The sequence below is a fragment of the Haematobia irritans genome, chromosome 1 (genome assembly GCF_050003625.1).
Source record: "Haematobia irritans isolate KBUSLIRL chromosome 1, ASM5000362v1, whole genome shotgun sequence".
NCBI classification, from domain to species: Eukaryota; Metazoa; Arthropoda; class Insecta; order Diptera; family Muscidae; genus Haematobia; species Haematobia irritans.
The window spans coordinates 101,669,523-101,688,754 of record NC_134397.1 but is presented as its reverse complement, the minus strand read 5'-3'; the positions used below and the strand labels follow the sequence as shown (position 1 = coordinate 101,688,754).

The 19,232-nt window shown below is 32.5% G+C and overlaps 1 long non-coding RNA gene across 1 annotated transcript; it reads right to left on the bottom strand.

Moving 5' to 3' along the window:
* Window positions 1-17,144: 17,144 nt before the first annotated feature.
* On the bottom strand, window positions 17,145-19,016 carry LOC142240699 (uncharacterized). The gene is made up of 3 exons (XR_012723359.1): window positions 18,948-19,016; window positions 18,792-18,890; window positions 17,145-17,612 (listed from the first exon to the last, which is right to left on the bottom strand). It is a non-coding gene; the product is annotated as an uncharacterized LOC142240699 (long non-coding RNA).
* Between the last annotated feature and the right edge of the window lie 216 nt (window positions 19,017-19,232).

Here is a 19,232-nt window from a genome sequence, read left to right as displayed (position 1 = left end):
GAAGGTTCAAGTGTGGTTTACTTTTGGGTTTAGTGAACTGCCTGAATTTATTCTGATAATTGGTTGATAGTTCTGCTGCAAGTAGAGGATGCTGATGAGGAATGTGGTAATTCCGAAACGTGCGTCCATCCAACCATCTTGCAGTCTATAGGGCTTTGCCCAAATAAATTTGTCAAACATTATTTTCCTCTATTGGTTAAGCTACACTTGTAATTTAGTCAATACATGGTTTTAAGCTGAAATAAAAAAACAACAACAATGATTAAAGAAAAAACCAACAATAACAAAACAAAACGAATGAAAAAAAGAGGAAGCACGCTCAAAATAAACGCAGCCAACTGCACTCAAATCTATGATTTGACGGTGGCAAATTTGACGGTTTGTACGAATTTATTTCGGCATAAGTCGGCTATCATGTAAAACTTTTTTCGGAAGGTTCAAGTGTGGTTTACTTTTGGGTTTAGTGAACTGCCTGAATTTATTCAGATAATTGGTTGATAGTTTTGCTGCAAGTAGAGGATGCTGATGAGGGATGTGGTAATTCCGAAACGTGCGTCTATCCAACCATCTTGCAGTCTATAGGGCTTTGCCCAAATAAATTTGACAAACATTATTTTCCTCTGTTGGTTAAGCTGCACTTGTAGTTTAGTCAATGCATGGTTTTAAGCTGAAATCAAAAAAACAACAACAATGCTTAAAGAAAAAAACCAACAATACAAAACAAAACGAATAAAATTAGAAATTTAAAGTAAACACATAATATCGATATCTCCATTCCAAAAAAGGGCATGTGTCTTTGCCTTGAGAGCAGCATTTTATGCAAGTGTAGGTATGTGTTTTGTGTATCATATTCAGACAAAGGAAATTATATTAAAACAAGAAAGAAAATTAAAAATAAAACAGTGAAAAATATGTAAAAATTACAAAGCGATCTTCATAAAAAATAACGAAAGGGCACTCTACTCTTTTTAGAGGTTATAGCAGTAGTGAATAGTAATGCATTTCATTGTGAATTCTCATTTTATGTGTTTGTATTTTTATCACCATCGGCATCAAAACAACTACACAGAAAAATGAGAAATGTGGAAACAGTAAAAAATAAACAGCACGATATTTAAAAACAAAGTTTAGTTCCCCTTTATTGATTTGAAATCTAGCTCAAGTGGCTATTATTGATGTCGGATAGTATTGCAAATGGGTCATATAGGACCACTTTTAGGTATAGGCAGCTATTATTTAGTTGACAAGGAAAAGAAACTCATGTATAACTTTTGCTGGAAAATACTGTGAGAGGCCTCACACTCATTGTGAACCTATATTGCCTTGACCATTTTAAATTAGGCGAACCTCAAATTTATTTCATTGATTGGTTTAATGTAAATTCGTAATATTTAGCAAAAATGCCTCGGGAAAGTCAACTTTCAGATGAAGAACGCGGAACACTTACCGGGGTCATTTATGTTGGTGGCAACATAAATGGAGAAATTGTGTCTGCGATAAACCGAAACGGCGCAATTTAAGTAATTTTTGAACTATTCGCGCACAATAGTTGTTTTTGAAATTCGCTATATTTCAGAGCTTAATATAAATCAAAATCGCCAAAGCAAAATTCCACCAACTTCCAAAATCAGTAGTAGATCTGCTAGTTTCGCCTTCAGTTTTGACGAACGTGATGACGACGATGATGAGAGCAATGCATTGGAGTTTGACGACTTTGGGCATAACATATATTTTAAAATAGCAGGTCAGACACACATGTCTTATAATACAATACGATATAAATATAAAAACTTGGGAGCCACCGTAGTGCAATGGTTAGCATGCCCGCCTTGCATACACAAGGTCGTGGGTTCGATTCCTGCTTCGACCGAACACCAAAAATTTTTTCAGCGGTGGATTATCCCACCTCAGTAATGCTGGTGACATTTCTGAGGGTTTTCAAAGCTTCTCTAAGTGGTTTCACTGCAATGTGGAACGCCGTTCGGACTCGGCTATAAAAAGGAGGTCCCTTGTCATTGAGCTTAACATGGAATCGGGCAGCACTCAGTGATAAGAGAGAAGTTCACCAATGTGGTATCACAATGGACTGAATAGTCTAAGTGAGCCTGATACATCGGGCTGCCACCTAACCTAACCTAACCTAACCTATTTAATATAAAAACTTATGTATAAACTTTTTTCCTTCTTTGTAGATATGAAGGAACAAGCTATTTGTATAACAATATCTGCTTTGGGTCCCGAATTTTGTTACATATATGACACAATAATCTCCCTTTCGTCAACGTTATTATAAAAAAATAAATTGATTACTATGTAAAAATTGTATTACTTTTTTCCAAAAAAAAACCGACTGAGCCAGAGCATATTTTATAAGGGGGCGTGGTACCGCCCTATTCCACCTGGGATGTAATTCTTACTGTACGATCAACATATATACCAAATCTCATATTCATACCTCTGATAGTTCATGAGATATATCCGTTCCAAGTTTTATTGGGCGGTGCCACGCCCAATCATAACCAAGTATAGCCAAGGACTATTAGCAGGTCAACAGTGGTTGTGATTGGGAGGTACCACCACCAATCATAACCAAGTATAGCCAAACTATGCCAGATCAACCGTACAACATTGGGAAAGTTTCATGACAATCGGTCCATTACTATGGCCGCTAGATCTATTTTTAATGGTGGGGAGTGGCACCGCCCACTTTTCCAAAAGATGTGTAGCCTATGTCACTCAGTGATAACGTAGCATTATAATAGTGAAAGAATTTTTAAAATCAGATAAGTAGTTTAATTAATCTCCTCTGTGCAGCGATAGGATTAGCATTTTTTGAAGAAGTAAGCTTTTTTAAAGATAGCGGCCGCGCAAAGCAAAGAATACATCATCAAAATTAAATAGAAAACAGCCCAATGCTGACTGAAATAAGAATAAATTACTTATTTTTTAACAATAAATATTATTTCCTACTGTATTTAAAACATACTTCAACGATCTTAACAAAAAAAAATTACACTAGCAATGACTAAACTCAAATGAAATAATTCGTTAGGTTTCATTTCTAAAACGTTTGTTTTCATTGATACAACCTACGTCTTTCTTGTAGACAATGAATAATTTTCAATCATACAACGTATACGCCGCATCCATACAATGAATAAGTTTCATTCATACAACGAATAATTTTCATGATTACAACGAAAAAGCTACGTTATTGCAACGTAATTACTCGATAATACTACGAAGCGGTTTCGTATATATAACGTCAAATTATGGTGTTATAACAGTTTGTTTGTGGATCATAGCAGTGTATTCATAAGTAATATTTTAGTCACGCCCACGATGGAGAGTTTTTACTCAGGAACACTCACGAATAAAATCGGTGCACATACACGAAAACTTTTAAAGACTCACGCGAGAACAATTTTTATTCACGTATTTAGAAAAAGGCACTAGTGTACAGAAATGATGTGACTCTCTAAAACTTTGGAGACTAACATATACTCTAGTGATTCACGAAAGATCTGCAGACACACAAAAATTCGTCACTATATCGGCACTTACCATTGAGTCGTATTTTAGTCTTGTATATATATATATATATATATATATATATATATATATATATATATATATATATATATATATATATATATATATATATATATATATATATATATATATATATATATATATATATATATATATATATATATATATATATATATATATATATATATATATATATATATATATATATATATATATATATATATATATATATATATATATATATATATATATATATATATATATATATATATATATATATATATATATATATATATATATATATATATATATATATATATATATATATATATATATATATATATATATATATATATATATATATATGTTTGCATCCAGAGACATTATATTAGAAAAAATTTGCTGTCCCAAACATAATATGTTCTAAAATATTTATATATATGTCACAAACATGTTATATGGGTTTTTTAACATTATAGGCTTACACTTAAAACTAATGTGCTAAGACTTTTTGTTCCAAACATATAATATTTACACCGAAACATATGAAAACAGTCGTTTTAGTCCGTTAATGTGGATTATTTTGGTCACGTAAATATATATTCTAAATATTGCTTATTTTTTTTAGAACCCCAATTTAATTTCTTGTGCGATGGCTTCATCCGTTTGTCTTTTATGCTTAAACGAGCAATTTAACATTACTCTAGAACTTAGACAAACATGTCATCTGAATCAAAATGCTTCTACAAAAAAGTCTTGTTCCATCTTATCATAACAACAATTAAAGAAAGTGGAAAGTCAGGCGGGGCCTAAACCACCCTTATTGAATTAGTAAACATTGTTTGTGGGGTATCGATGGTATAGGTTTTGGGAGATAAACCGCATTTCCACACTGTTAGAAAAATATGTTTTTCATATGTTTCGATATAAACAAAATGTGTTTCGGGCACAATTTTTAAACACAATATATTTAAGTGCAAACATGTAATGTTCTCAAACTAACACTAAATGTTTGGAACACATATGTTAATATGTTAGAATATATTATGTTTGGGGCATGCATGTTTCATAAAAATTATATATGTGAATGTAAACATATATAAATTTACAAATTTCGAGTAAACATATATATGTTGTGATATTTTATTCAGAGAGCGACAGAGGAGAGAGAGAGAGAGAGAGTATAGAGAAAGAAATAGAGATAAAAACGGGGAGAGTTGACGAAAGATATCAAATTAACACAGCGAGAGAATCGAAAGAGAGCAATTTCTGTGAAACCGCTTATATGTTGTTTCGGAAACTGCTTTATGATAAGGCCAAAAATTTTATACGCTTAAGTCTAAATATTATTTAATTTAAGTCTAAATATTATTTAATTTGTGTATATTATAAAATTATTTATGTATGTTTATACTCGACCCCACGTTCTTCCTTTGTTAGAGTTTTTGAATTCCTTCCAAAATATCAAACTTTTATACCGAAACCAGTTTTTTATTACAAAATTGTTATTTTTGCAATAAAAAAATAATATTTTATCCAAAAGCTCAGTCCATTTCGTTTATATCAAGCACTGTTTCTGACAGTAAATCTTTAATAACCCACATTTCGAAGTTTCATTATAAAAATTTAATATATAAATATAAATGTGTAAAGTAAAAAAAAAAAACAATTGGTGTTTGGTCGGAGCAGGGATTGAACCCACGACCCTTTGCATGTACGGCAGACATGCTAACCACTGCTCCACGTTGCCAACACATGTATGTTTCTGTTAAATAATGTTATGTTTGCATGGGCTCGTGGGCGCTGCAAACTATGCTATATAAATGTAACTTATAACGATAATTGTCTTCTGGTGACTATAACAGCTACGTAGCTCAGTGGTAGTGTGTTGGCTTACAAACTGTATGGTCCTCGGTTCGATTCTCCGTCCAGGCGAAAGGTAAAATTTAAAAAAAATTATAAAATTGAATAATTTCTTCAACATTATTTGTATTACAGAAAAAGGTGCCAAGAACTAAAAAATTTCGTGGAAGTGAAAATTATGTTAGGGAATGAGCACAATCTTCTTTGGGGAAAATTCTTCCAAGCATATAATATTTTTGGGCTCAAAATGCTTCCTAACATATAATATTTTCTCATATAGCAAACATATTTATGTTTCGGCAGTATCCAATAATATATGTGCTTCCTGCAAAATATTTTTGGAACATATGTTAGAGAGGCGATTTTTTTTGAGGGTGCATATTTAAGGACATTAAGGGGTACATGTTGATGGGAGTTTTATCACAATCTGAATAGAAATGTATAATATTTGGAGCGATAGTTGATTCTGAACCTACAGAGTTAGTATGCCACTAATATGAGTCCATTATTGAAAAAGAGGAAATCGCTCGTTTAGTGTGGGTAATAAATCAAAATTTTTGCAACTTGGGAAATATAAATATTGATGTAAGAACATGTAAGTCTAACTACGATCGGTTAATACTTCAATATTTTAAATTTGGGTAACATTGGTTAACAAATAAGAGTCTTATGGCCAAATTTAACAAAATCGAGCAATGCATATATATGGGAGCTATATCTAAATCTGAACCGATTTGGTTGATACCACAGAAGGTTACCTCGTGCTAAACTTGAGTACGATCGGTTACTAAATAAGACTATTATGGCCAGAAACAAAGTTATATGGGGTACATTTTTGCAAAACGGACGATACAAATATACGGGACCAATATCTAAATCTGAATCGATTCGGAATATTTTGTAAGTTTGGTTGATATTATAGGAGATTACCTTGTGTTGAATTTGAGTAGGATCGGTCAATAAATGAGGCCACTATGGTCAAAAATAAGGTAATAAGGGGAAATTTTTTGAAAATCATGCGATGCATATATATGGGAGCTATATCTAAATCTGAACCGATTTGGATGATATTTTGCAGGTTTGGTTGATTCCTCAGAAATTTTGTAAAATCGGGCGATGCATATATATGGAAGCTACATTTAAATCTGAACCGATTTCTATGATTTTTTGCGCATATAGTCACTACTACAGAAGATACTACTACGGATGTCTACCGTTTCAGCAGCCGTTGCACTGAATTTACATCACTTCTTAAGGTGTGATCCGAATTCAGTGTTTTGAATGTGAATTAAAGATTTTGTGATATTTTCACGAATAAATAATATTTATAATTTTTAATGCATTCCAATGCTTGTCTAAAACGTTTGCCCTGAAATATTTTGAAAAATTATCGATTTTCCTAGCATTCTTCCGACAATCTAGCATTCTTCGGTATTTGAAAAATTTGTACCATTTTATTAATTCTTTTTAACCTATTTGCAAAAAAAAAAAAAACAAGTATAAACGGCCGTAAGTTCGGCTAGGCCGAAGCTTATGATTGCGTAGAAACTTCTTATAAACACTGCCATCCACAATCTATGGCCTTCTAATTTGTAAGTAAGTCCATACATGGTAAATATTAAATTAACAAAATTTTCTATAGAAATAAAATTTTAACAAAATTTTCCATAGAAATAAAATTTTGACAAAATTTTCTATAGAAATAAAAAATTGACAAAATTTTCTATAGAAATAAAGTTTTGAAAAAAATTTCTATAGAAATTAAATTTTAACATAATTTTCTATAGAAATAAAATTTTAACAAAATTTTGTAGAGAAATGAAATTTTGACAAAAATTTTTATAGAAATAAAATGTTGGTAGATTATTTTTGGCTCGAGTGACAACAATGATTATGAACCAATATGGACAAATTTTTGGGTGATTGGGGATCGGCTATATATAATATGTTTTTCATATGTTCCGATATAAACAAAATGTGTTTCGGGCACAATTTTAAAACACAATATATTTAAGTGCAAACATGTAATGTTCCTAAACTAACACTCAATGTTTGGGACATTTATGTTAATATGTTAGAATATATAATGTTTGGGGCATGAATGTTTCATAAAAATCATATGTGTGAATGCAAACATATATAAATTTACAAATATCGACTAAACATACATATGTTGTGATATTTTATTCAAAGCGACAGAGAGAGTATAGAGAAAGAAATAGAGATGGAAACCGGGAGAGTTGACGTAAGATATCAACATAACACAGCGAAAGAATCAAAAGAGAACAAGTTCTGTGAAACCGCTTATATGTTGTTTCGAAAAACTGTTTTATGATAAGACCAAAAATTTGATATGCTTAAGTCTAAATATGATTTAATTTGAATAAAGAGAATATACATTCGGAACCGAGAGAATCGTTAAAAGAAATCAGGGGTCTTCATAAAAATAACGAAAGGACACTACACTCTTTATAGAGTTGGGACAGTAAAATGAAATAAGGAGGAAATAGTGAAGAATTACACAGTAAAATGTATAAAAACAAAGTTTAGTTCGTCTTTATTAATAAGTACGAGGAGTTGACGGACACCTTCAAATATAAAAGCGGGCATTAAGTTCGAGTTTTGCAGCTAAAACAATTTAAAAAGTTTATTTTCTTTAAAATGAATTATTAAAGAAAAATAAAAGACATTTTAGAGCGATGGTGTAAAATGCTAGTAAAAAACTGTTCACGCCTAAATAAATTTATGTTTATATTATAAAATTATTTATGTATGTTTATATTCGACTCCACGTTCTTCTTTTGTTAAAGTTTTTGAATTCCTTCCAAATTTTAAAGTTTTGTACCAAAAACAGTTTTTTGTTACAAAATTGATATTTTTGCAATAAAAAAATAATATTTTATACAAAAATCAGTTAATTTCATTTATATCAAGCACTGTTACTGACTATAAATCTTTAATAACCCACATTTCGAAGTTTCATTATAAAAATTTAATATAGTATAAATATAAATGTGTAAATTAAAAAAAAAGTGTTCGGCCGGAGCAGGGATTGAACCCACAACTCTTTGCATACAAGGCAGACATGCTACCCACTGCTCCACGTGGCAAACAAATGTATGTTTCTGTTAAATAATGTTATGTTTGCATGGGCTCGTGGGCGCTGCAAACTATGCTATATAAATGTAACTTATAACGATAATTATCTACTGGTGACTATAACAGCTACGTAGTCCAGTGGATAGTGTGTTGGCTTACAAACTGTATGGTCCTCGGTTCGATTCTCCGTGCAGGCGAAAGGTAAAATTAAAAAAAAAAAATATAAAAGTGAATAATTTCTTCAACATTATTTGTATTACAGAACAAGTATATACAGCACTAAGTTCGGCTGGGCCGAATCTTAAATACCCACCACCATGAACCAAATATTAGGGTTTCCTTTGAAATTTCAGGAGGGCCTGAGGACTTGAGGACACTTCCCGAAGATAAATTTAAAGATTTCAACTATGAGGACTATATCAGATTCAGGATTTCTAAGAACCATTTTTGTTTGAGTTTTAGAGGAATCATTAACATCTCTTGTAAGTGTGCAAGAAAATTATAAAATAACGTCTTGATTTGAAATCTTAAATCTGTAGAAGTAAAATCTGGAAATTTTACATTGAGTTTCAAGCAATTTTCATGATCAGTGCGCCTTCTACACCCTCAAGAAGTGAAGTCGGTCTATATGGAGTCATTACCAAATGGACCGATAAAAACTTAATCCGATGCACGTTTTTGTGAGCCTAAAATACCAGAATATTTACAATTTCAGGCAAATCAGATAAAAACTACGGATTCTAGAAGCCCAAGAAGTAAAATCGGGAAATCGGTCTATATGGGGCATATACCAAAATATGGACCGATACTCGCCATTTTCGGCACACCTCTTTATGGTCCTAAAATACCTCTAGATTTCCAATTTCAGACAAATTGGATAAAAACTACGGTTTCTATAAACCCAAGACCCCAAATCGGGAGGTCGTTTTATATGGGGACCATACCAAAACATGGACCGATACTCACAATTTTTGGCACACGTATTTGTGTTCCTAAAATACCTCTAGATTTCCAATTTCAGGTAAATTGAATAAAAACTGCGGTTTCTATAAGCCCAAGAAATAAAATCGGGAAATCGGTCTATATGGGGGCTATACCAAAATATGGACCGATACTCACAATTTTTGGCACACGTATTTGCGGTCTTATAATACCTCTAGATTTACAATTTCAGGTAAATTGAATAAAAACTGCGGTTTCTATAAGCCCAAGAAGTAAAATCGGGAGATCGGTCTATATGGGGGCTATACCAAAACATGGACCGATACTCACCATTTTTGGCACACCTCTTTACGGGCATAAAATACCTCTAGATTTCAAATTTCAGGCAAATTGGATAAAAACTACGATTTCTATAAGCCCAAGACCCCAAATCGGGAGGTCGGTTTATATGGGGACTATATTAAAACCTGGACCGATATAGCCCATCTTCGAACTTGACCTGCCTGCAGACAAAAGACGAGTTTGTGCAAAATTTCAGCACGATTGCTTCATTATTGAAGACTGTAGCGTGATTACAACAGACAGACAGACAGACAGACAGACGGACAGACGGACATCGTTATATCGTCTTAGAATTTCTCCCTGATCAAGAATATATATACTTTATATAGTCGGAAATCGATATTTCGATGCGTTACAAACGGAATGACAAACTTATTATACCCCCGTCACCATTCTATGGTGGTGGGTATAAAAAGGTGCCAAGAACTACAATATTTCGTGGAAGTGAGAATTACGAGTATGTTAGGGTATGAGCACAATCGTCTTTGGGAAAAATTCTTCCAAGCATATAATATTTTTGGGCTCAAAATGATTCCAAACATATAATATGTTCACATAAAACAAACATATTAATGTTTCGGCAGTATCCAACAATATATGTGCTTCCTGCAAAATATGTTTGGAACATATGTTAAAGAAGCGATTTTTTTTGAGGGTGTATAGACGGATATGGACCAATTTTGGTATGGTTGTTAGCGGCCATACACTAACACCACGTTCCAAATTTGAACCGGATCGGATGGATGTTGCTCTTCCAAGAGGCAACCGGATCGGATGAAATTTGCTTCTCTTAAATAGTGGCTCCGCAAACCAAATCTGGGTATCGGTTTATATGGGGGCTATATATAATTATAAACCGATGTGGACCAATTTTTGCATGGTTGTTAGAGACCATATACCACCATCATGTACCAAATTTCAGCCGGATCGGATGAAATTTGTTTCTCTTTGAGCCTCCGCAAGCCAAATCTGGGGATCGGTTTATATGGGGGCTATATATAGTTATGGACCGATGTGGACCAATTTTAGCATGGTTTTCAGAGACCATATACAAAAACCATGTACCAAATTTCAGCCAAGTTTAAGTCGATAGCTTGTTTCATTCGGAAGTTAGCGTGATTTCAACAGACTGACGGACATGCTTAGATCGACTCAGAATTTCACCACGACCCAGAATATATATACTTTATGGGGTCTTAGAGCAATATTTCGATGTGTTACAAACGGAATGACAAAGTTAATATACCCCCCATCCTATGGTGGAGGGTATAAAAATACCCACTAAAATATGACAAAACGAGCTATAACAAGTATATACGGCCGTAAGTTCGGCCAGGCCGAATCTTATGTACCTTCCACCATGGATTGCGTAGAAACTTCTACGAAAGATTGTCATCCACAATCGAATTACTTGGGTTGTGGTATCTTAAAACTTCTTAACATCGTTTTCTAAATTGTGAGTTAGTCCATACGTGGTATATACTAGACAAAAAAGGGACTTTTGCACGGTACGTAGAGACCCAGAATTGAAATATGGGGGTCGCTTATATGGGGCTATATAGAATTATGAACTTGATATGGACCAATTTTTGTGTGATTGGGGATCGATTTATCTGTCTATAGCTATATATAACTATAGACCGATATGGACCTAGTTAGGCATGATTGTTAACGGCCATATACTAGCACAATGTACCAAATTTCAACTGACTCGGAAGAAATTTGCTCCTCCAAGAGGCTCCAAAACCAAATCTCGGGATCGGTTTATATGGGGGCTATTTATGATTATGGGCTGATATGGACCACTTTTGGCATGGTTGTTAAACCAGATCGGATGAATTTTGCTTCTCCAAAAGGCACCGGAGGTCAAATCTGGGGATCGGTTTATATGGGGGCTCTATATAAATATGGACTGATATGAACCAATTCCTGCATAATTGTTGGATACAATATACTAACATCACGTACCAAATTTCAACCGAAACGGATAAATTTTGCTCTTCCAAGGGGCTCCGGAGGTCAAATCTGGTGATCGGTTTATGTGGGGACTATGGACCGATTCGACCAGGTTTTGCACATATATTAACACCACGTACTGATTTCAACTGAATCAGATGAATTTTGATCTTCCAAGAGGCTCCGGATGTGGACCAATTTTTGCATGGTTGTTAGAGACCATATACCACCATCATGTACCAAATTTCAGCCATCGGATGAAATTTGTTTCTCTTTGAGCCTCCGCAACAGACGGACGGAAATGCTCAGATCGGTTTAGGGTATTAAAAAGTTTATTTTCTTTAAAATGAATTATTAAAGAAAAGTAAACGTGAAAACATTATACCAGCCTTCCAGGTAAAAATGACATTAAGTACAAAATTATTGGTTAATAAAAATGCATATTTATTTCTATTTCTAAACACGACACATTTTAAATGCATTTAAAATTGTATTAAATGCTAGTAAAAAATAGATTACGCCTAAATAAATTGATGTGTATACGTTCACGTTCTTCTTTTGTTAGAGTTTTTGAATTTCTTCGAAAATTTCAAACTTTTGTACCAAACACATTTCTTTTTTACAAATTGTTATTTTTGCAATAGAAAAAATAATATTTTATCCAAAAGTTCAGTCCATTTCGTTTATATCAAGCACTGTTCTTTTCTGACAGTAAATCTTTAATAACCCACATTTGGAAGTTTCATTGTAAAAATTTAAAATAATAATATGTCAAACTAAATGTAAAAAAATTGGTGTTCAGTCGGTGCAGGCGGACATGGTAACCATTATTTAATAGAAGCAAATGTAAGTTTCGATTAAATAATGTTTTGCTGGCAGCGGTTCGTGGGCGCCGCAAACTATGTTGTACTGTTTGCACGGATGAAAAAGACTGTTTTTCATATGTTTGGCTATAAAAATTTGGAACACAAATTTTTAAACACAATATTTTTGAGTGCAAGCATATAATGTTCATAAACTAGCATAACATGTTTGGGACATATATGTTAATATGTTATAACATATTATGTTTGGGACATAAAATGTTTGTAAATATAATATGCTTGGATGCAAACATATATTAACTTAGAAATAGCCTATAAACATATATGTGTTTAGTAGCTTGGAGCGCTATTTAACAGGGAGCGATATTGAATTAAGTTGGTGGTTGTTGCTTGTTATTACAAAATTAACATTTTATTTTTCCTTGGGCAATTGATCAGCTACTTCTTTGATCCTTACAAACTGTGTGGTCCGCTGTTCGAATCCCCGTCCGGCAAAAGGTAAAATTAAAATAAAAAAAAATCATAAAATTGAATAATTTCTTCTACAATGTTTGTATTGCAGAAAAAGGTGCTAAGAACTAAAAAATCTCGTGGAAGTGAGAAAGATGTGGGGGAATATACAATTAGGCAGAAACAAAATTTTGAGCATTCAGGTCGAAAACCTATGTTGTTAGCACCTATATTACCTGTTTATTTTCATAATTCATTATGATTGTAAATATATAAATAAATAAATAAAATGTTGAGCACAATATTGTTTGGGAGATTTTTTAAGCATATAATATTTTTGGGTACAAAATGCTTCCAAACATGTTATATGTTCACATAATAACATATTGTTTTTTGGAAGACAAGATTATTGAATTTGGATGCAAAAATACAAAATGTTTGGAACTTAGACTACCCAAACATATATTGTTTACACCAATATGCTTTCAAACATATTATATATTGGAAGAGATCAAACATATAAATGTTTGGGCAATACCCAAAAATGTATATGCTTGAAGCAAAATATGTTTGGGAGTATATGTTACAGAGGCGATTTTTTGTGAGGGTGTGACTGTTTGCGTTGATGGCTATAACGATAATTGTCTGTTGATGCATCAACAATAACAACTACGTAGGTCAGTGGATAGCGTGTTGGTCCGCGGTTCGATGCACCGTCCAGGCAAAAAGTAAAATTTAATTTATAAAATCGAATAATTTCTTCCACATTGTTTGTATTACAGCAAAAGGTTGTAAGAAATAAAAAAATCGTGGAAGTGAGAAAGATGTGAGGGAATACGCAATTAGGCAGAAATAAATTTTTTTGAGCGCAATCTTCTTTGGGAGAAAATTATTCCAAGCATATAATATATTTGGGCTCAAAATGCTTCCAAACAAAAAACAAACATAATAATGTTTCGGCAATATCCAAGAACATGCTTCCTGCAAGATATGTTTGGAACATATGTTATAGAAGCGATTTTTTTGAGAGTGTACGAAATTCAGTTTAGGTAACAACCTATATTAAGATTTGTTTGAAATTAGAGATAGAGTTTTGTGAAAAATAATAAGGACAGTCGCATTCACCGTCTTTTGTGTTCACGAATTCAAATAAAATTAAAGAATATTTGATAAAAGAAATTTGGTGTGTAATACTTGTAGACTACACAGAAAAAAGTAAACTGTTTTATAGCCAGAACTACTTCTCCACATTTTGAGATTTTCACAAAGCGTTGTTAAAATCAGGAATGTTTAATGGCTTGGTGTGCCTTTTAACTACAACTCATGAAATAACGCCCTCTCATAGAAGAAAAATGAACTAAAAGCAAAGAACAAAATCATTGGCGCCAAATCATGACCATTTTAACTCTACTGTAGTTCATTCTTACTATTTTTGGGAATCGTACGAAAGTTTTCTATTGCATTCATTTATATTGAACTTATGTGTATTGTCATTGAACTTTATACCCACGTTGAATTCATAAAATGTTTGAGCCATACTTAACAAAAGGAAATTTTCATTGGGTTGTGGAAAATTTCGATAAAAATACGGATTTTGTTCAGTGAACATTTAAAAAATACTTTTAGAATTTTGTATCTTCCTTTCGTTTTCATAACTAAACATTTTCTTTGCAAAATAGCAGTTTCTGCTTTGAAAAATAATAAGGTGAGTTATACGTTTTTCGTAAAAAACGATACTGAAAACTACACAGAAAAAAAAATTCCGTAGTTAAACTAACGCTAAATATAACTTATTTTTATTGTAAAAAAATATTTGTTAGTAGTAAAATTTTATTATTTTTTGCGAAATTTTCGACAGACCAATGAAACTTTCGCTTTTTTAAGTATGTCTCAAATATTTTATGAACTAAACGTGAGTATAAAGTTCGATGGCCGTACACATAAGTTCAATATGAACTAAAGCAAATGAAAATTTTGGTACGATTCCCAAAAATAGTAAGAATGAACTACGGTATGGTTAAAATGGTCATGATTTGGCGCCAATGATTTTCTTCTTAAATTTTAGTTCCTTTCTTCTTCTATAAGAGGGTATAATTTCGTGAACTGCAGTTAAAAAGTACAACAGGGCATTAAATTTTCCTGGTTTTAACAACGCTTTGGGTAAATCTCAAAATGTGAAGTAAAATTTAGTTCAATTTTAGTACGAGTTAGTTTATTCTTCCTATAAAACAGTTTACTTTTTTTTCGGTGTATAAACCCTTTTTGTGAAATATGGGTAGAAATAAACACTACGACCGCGCTACCCAAAATAAATAAAAGCGGACATTAGCACAGAAATAAATGCTTGGTATATCTAAAACCGATGCCGAAAATGCCAATAAATAGGGTGAACCCCTGACATAAAACCTAAAGTTACACCTACTTTAAAGAGAAATATCAATTTAAAAAAGAGTTATCAATTTTACGTTGATGCATAAACTATTCGAAAAACACACATTTGAGATGGATTAAGTATCTGTAGTGCAAGAAAAGAGTCATTGTTATCCAAAACGAATTTAAACAAGGATTAAAGTTTACTAAAAATCAAATCAATGTTCTAAGCAAAAATGGCGTAATATTTTGTGGTCCGATGAAACCAAAGAAAACTTTTTTCTTCTGATAGAGGTTGTAATGTTCAAACTGCGATTTTCTAACATTCCTTTTAAAAGTATTTTACATTTCCATCAAATTATTTCAAACTTAACAGCGATTGAACAGAGATTGGAGGAGGGTATGATATTAACTTTAAATGAACACATTTCTACTCCAAACAGACTGGGAGTCATTGATTCTAGCTATCAGTCGGGTGGTGGGGTTCATGTCTGTTGAAATAGTAAACCCGTAATCTCTTACACAAATAAAATTTTTTTGTTATAGACTCCCTTCAAGAAATTACTACAAAAAAATTATTATAAACAAAACTATGTAGGATCCTCCAAAAACAGAAAAAAAACAAGCAAACCCGATACCGAAGAGGAACCAAAAAAAATAATATGTAAAACACTGCATTAATCGATATATATAAAAAAAATCATTCATTCCAGATGTTATGGAATGTGATGTCTCTTAACCCTGCCCATCCGTGGTCTCATTGACATACGTTATTACAAAGACCCCTTATTCCCGATTTTACCCTAGGCCCTTATCACCTCGTAAGAAAAACAGATACAAATTTACTCCATGACTATTCGATTGTGTGAATAATTCAGTTTATTTATAAATTCCATCGAACTGTTATAAATCCTATTCTAAGCTATCAGAAGATCGAACATAATTTCAGTCCAAGTTAGTTCAATCATGTTTGATTGTAAAGGAAAGTTTTAAATGGGAATCAAAGCACTACACAGTCTTACACAAATTTTTAAGCAGTGTATGTATTTTTATTGTTTCAATAATTAAATAAAATCTGTATCTAGAAATGTAGGTTTTGGTAAATAACTGGAAGGAAACAAACAACAAAATTATTGTTAGCTCACAAGAACTTTCTCTGGTGTTGAAAATACACAACAACAAGATATATTACGAACAAAAAATCTGGGTATGAAAACTAATGTAAGACTACGTATTTCTTTGAGCCTTCCAACTCAATGTAAACATCTTAACAAAAAAATTTTAGATATTTGAACAATAATTTTTTTATATATTCGGTTGAATTTTTTTTTAGATTAATACTTTTACTATATTCTATCCATAATCAGAGATTTTCTCGTTATATAAAAAAAGTGCTTATAAGAATGCAAAAATTTGAAACAAAAAAAAATAAATCTAGCGTAAGAGAAAAAGGGAGGCATTTGCCTTAGAAAAATAACTAAAATGGGACATCGAATCTGGTGTAATTTAGACAAAAACCAAATCGTTTTGTACTTCTATTCGTGCACTAACATCAACTTTCTCAACAAATCTGAATAGATCTTAAAAGGTTCAGTTTCTTGTACTTTAGGCAAGATGATTTAAAAAAAATAGTTATTTAAGAGGCAAAATTTTCAAGACAAAAGAAAATAAAGTAAAAACTTGGCTTATTTTACTCACCACCATTTCAACTCCATATTGCTGCACGTCGAGGCCTCGATGAACATGAATTGGTTGTTGTGGTTTCTTGAAGGCTGGAATAGATCTAGAAAATTTTGCCAGATAGGTGCTGACTCGTCTTGCTTTAATTTTAATCAAACATTGTAATAGTGCACGACGGAAAACAAACGGATGTCTTATCACTTAAGATCTACTGGTAATAAAGTTCGTTGAATTAGATTGCTTCCTCGATTTTTAGTGAATGCTTCATTCGCCAAGTGGTGGTTATCGATGACGATCCCACTCGCGAGGAGTTTGTGGTAGATATGGGATTCTGCACCGCTACTTGGGGCTTCTTCCTTATGAGCCAGCTATGTGGGAATCTTCCCACGGAACTGAAAAACGGCGTTCCTCTAAGCGAAAAATTCAGATTTTTGTATTGGATTTCTTGGGAGAGGCACCCTCCCAAAACAAATTTTCCAGTGGTTGCACACAAGAAGCTCACTAGCAGTCGACCCGCAATTCGCATCTATATACCTACACTGTTAGAAAAATATGTTTTTCATATGTTCCGATATAAACAAAATGTGTTTCGGGCACAATTTTTAAACACAATATATTTAAGTGCCAACATGTAATGTTCCTAAACTAACACTAAATGTTTGGGACACATATGTTAATATGTTAAAATATATTATGTTTGGGGTATGAATGTTTCATAAAAATAATATGTGTGAATGTAAACATATATAAATTTACAAATTTCGAGCAAACATATATATGTTTACAATTTCTGTGAAATAGTTGTATGTTGTTTCGGAAAACTGCTTTATGATAAGGCCAAAAATTTTATATGCTTAAGTCTAAATATTATTTAATTTGAATATTAGAATGAGTATTCGGAGTAAAGAGAATAGACATTCGGAACCAAGAGCATAGAGATTTGAAAAAAAACAGCATGTGTTTTCGCCTTGAGAGGAGAATTTTATGTATGTGGGGACTGTAAATTTTTAATAACCCACATTTCGAAGTTTCATTATAAAAATTTAATATAGTATAAATGTCTAAATTGCAAAAAAAAAAAATTGGTTCGGTCGGAGCAGGAATTGAACCCACGACCCTTTGCATGCAAGGCAGGCATGCTAACCACTGCTCCACGTGGCCAATAAATGTATGTTTCTTTTAAATAATGTTATGTTTGCATGGGCTCGTGGGCGCTGCAAAGTATGCTATATAAATGTAACTTGTAACGATAATTGTCTACTGGTGACTATAACTACTACGTAGCCCAGTGGATAGTGTGTTGGCTTACAAACTGTATGGGCCTCGGTTCGATTCTCCGCCTAGGCGAAAGGTAAAATTAAAAAAAAAATTATAAAATTGAATAATTTCTTCAACGTTATTTGTATTACAGAAAAAGGTGCCAAGAACTAAAAATTTCGTGGAAGTGAAAATTATGTGAGGGAATGATCACAATCTTCTTTGGGGAAAATTCTTCCAAGCATATAATATTTTTGGGCTTAAAATGCTTCCAAACATATAATATGTCCATATAAAACAAACATATTAATATTTCGGCAGTATCCAATAATATATGTGCTTCCTGCAAAATATGTTTGGAACATATGTTAAAGAAGCGATTTTTTTTTGAGGGTGTAGTTATAGAAAGTACAATCCTAATTACGACGGTCATATGTCGCAAGCTGGGTCTCTTACCTTTGTGATATAAAACAATTTGTTTCTACGGGAGTTTTCTTCGAAATATCTGTCCCATAGAAATAAAAATTCTGCGAATTTTCACTGTGGCTGGACCGCCTGGTGGAAATTTCAGTGATATTAAATTCAATTGATTATTAGTTATGGAACACTCACTTTGTAAAATTATGCAAGAACAAAAAAAAAATATGACCCACTAGGGGCAGAACTCCGGTGCATGGAAAAAGAGTAATTTTATATCTAGGTACTTTTGTCTAATCAATCAATTTCACAGATTTTTGTAGAAAGACACTATAGGAAGCTTATGATTCAATTTGTCCAACTGGAGCAAATCTATCACTATCAAATCACACTCAAATTTTCAGCTTCGAATGACTACGATGACTGTTGATTCATTGTCATCCAATTTGGGATTTTATATGAACTCAAGAGCTCGCGACT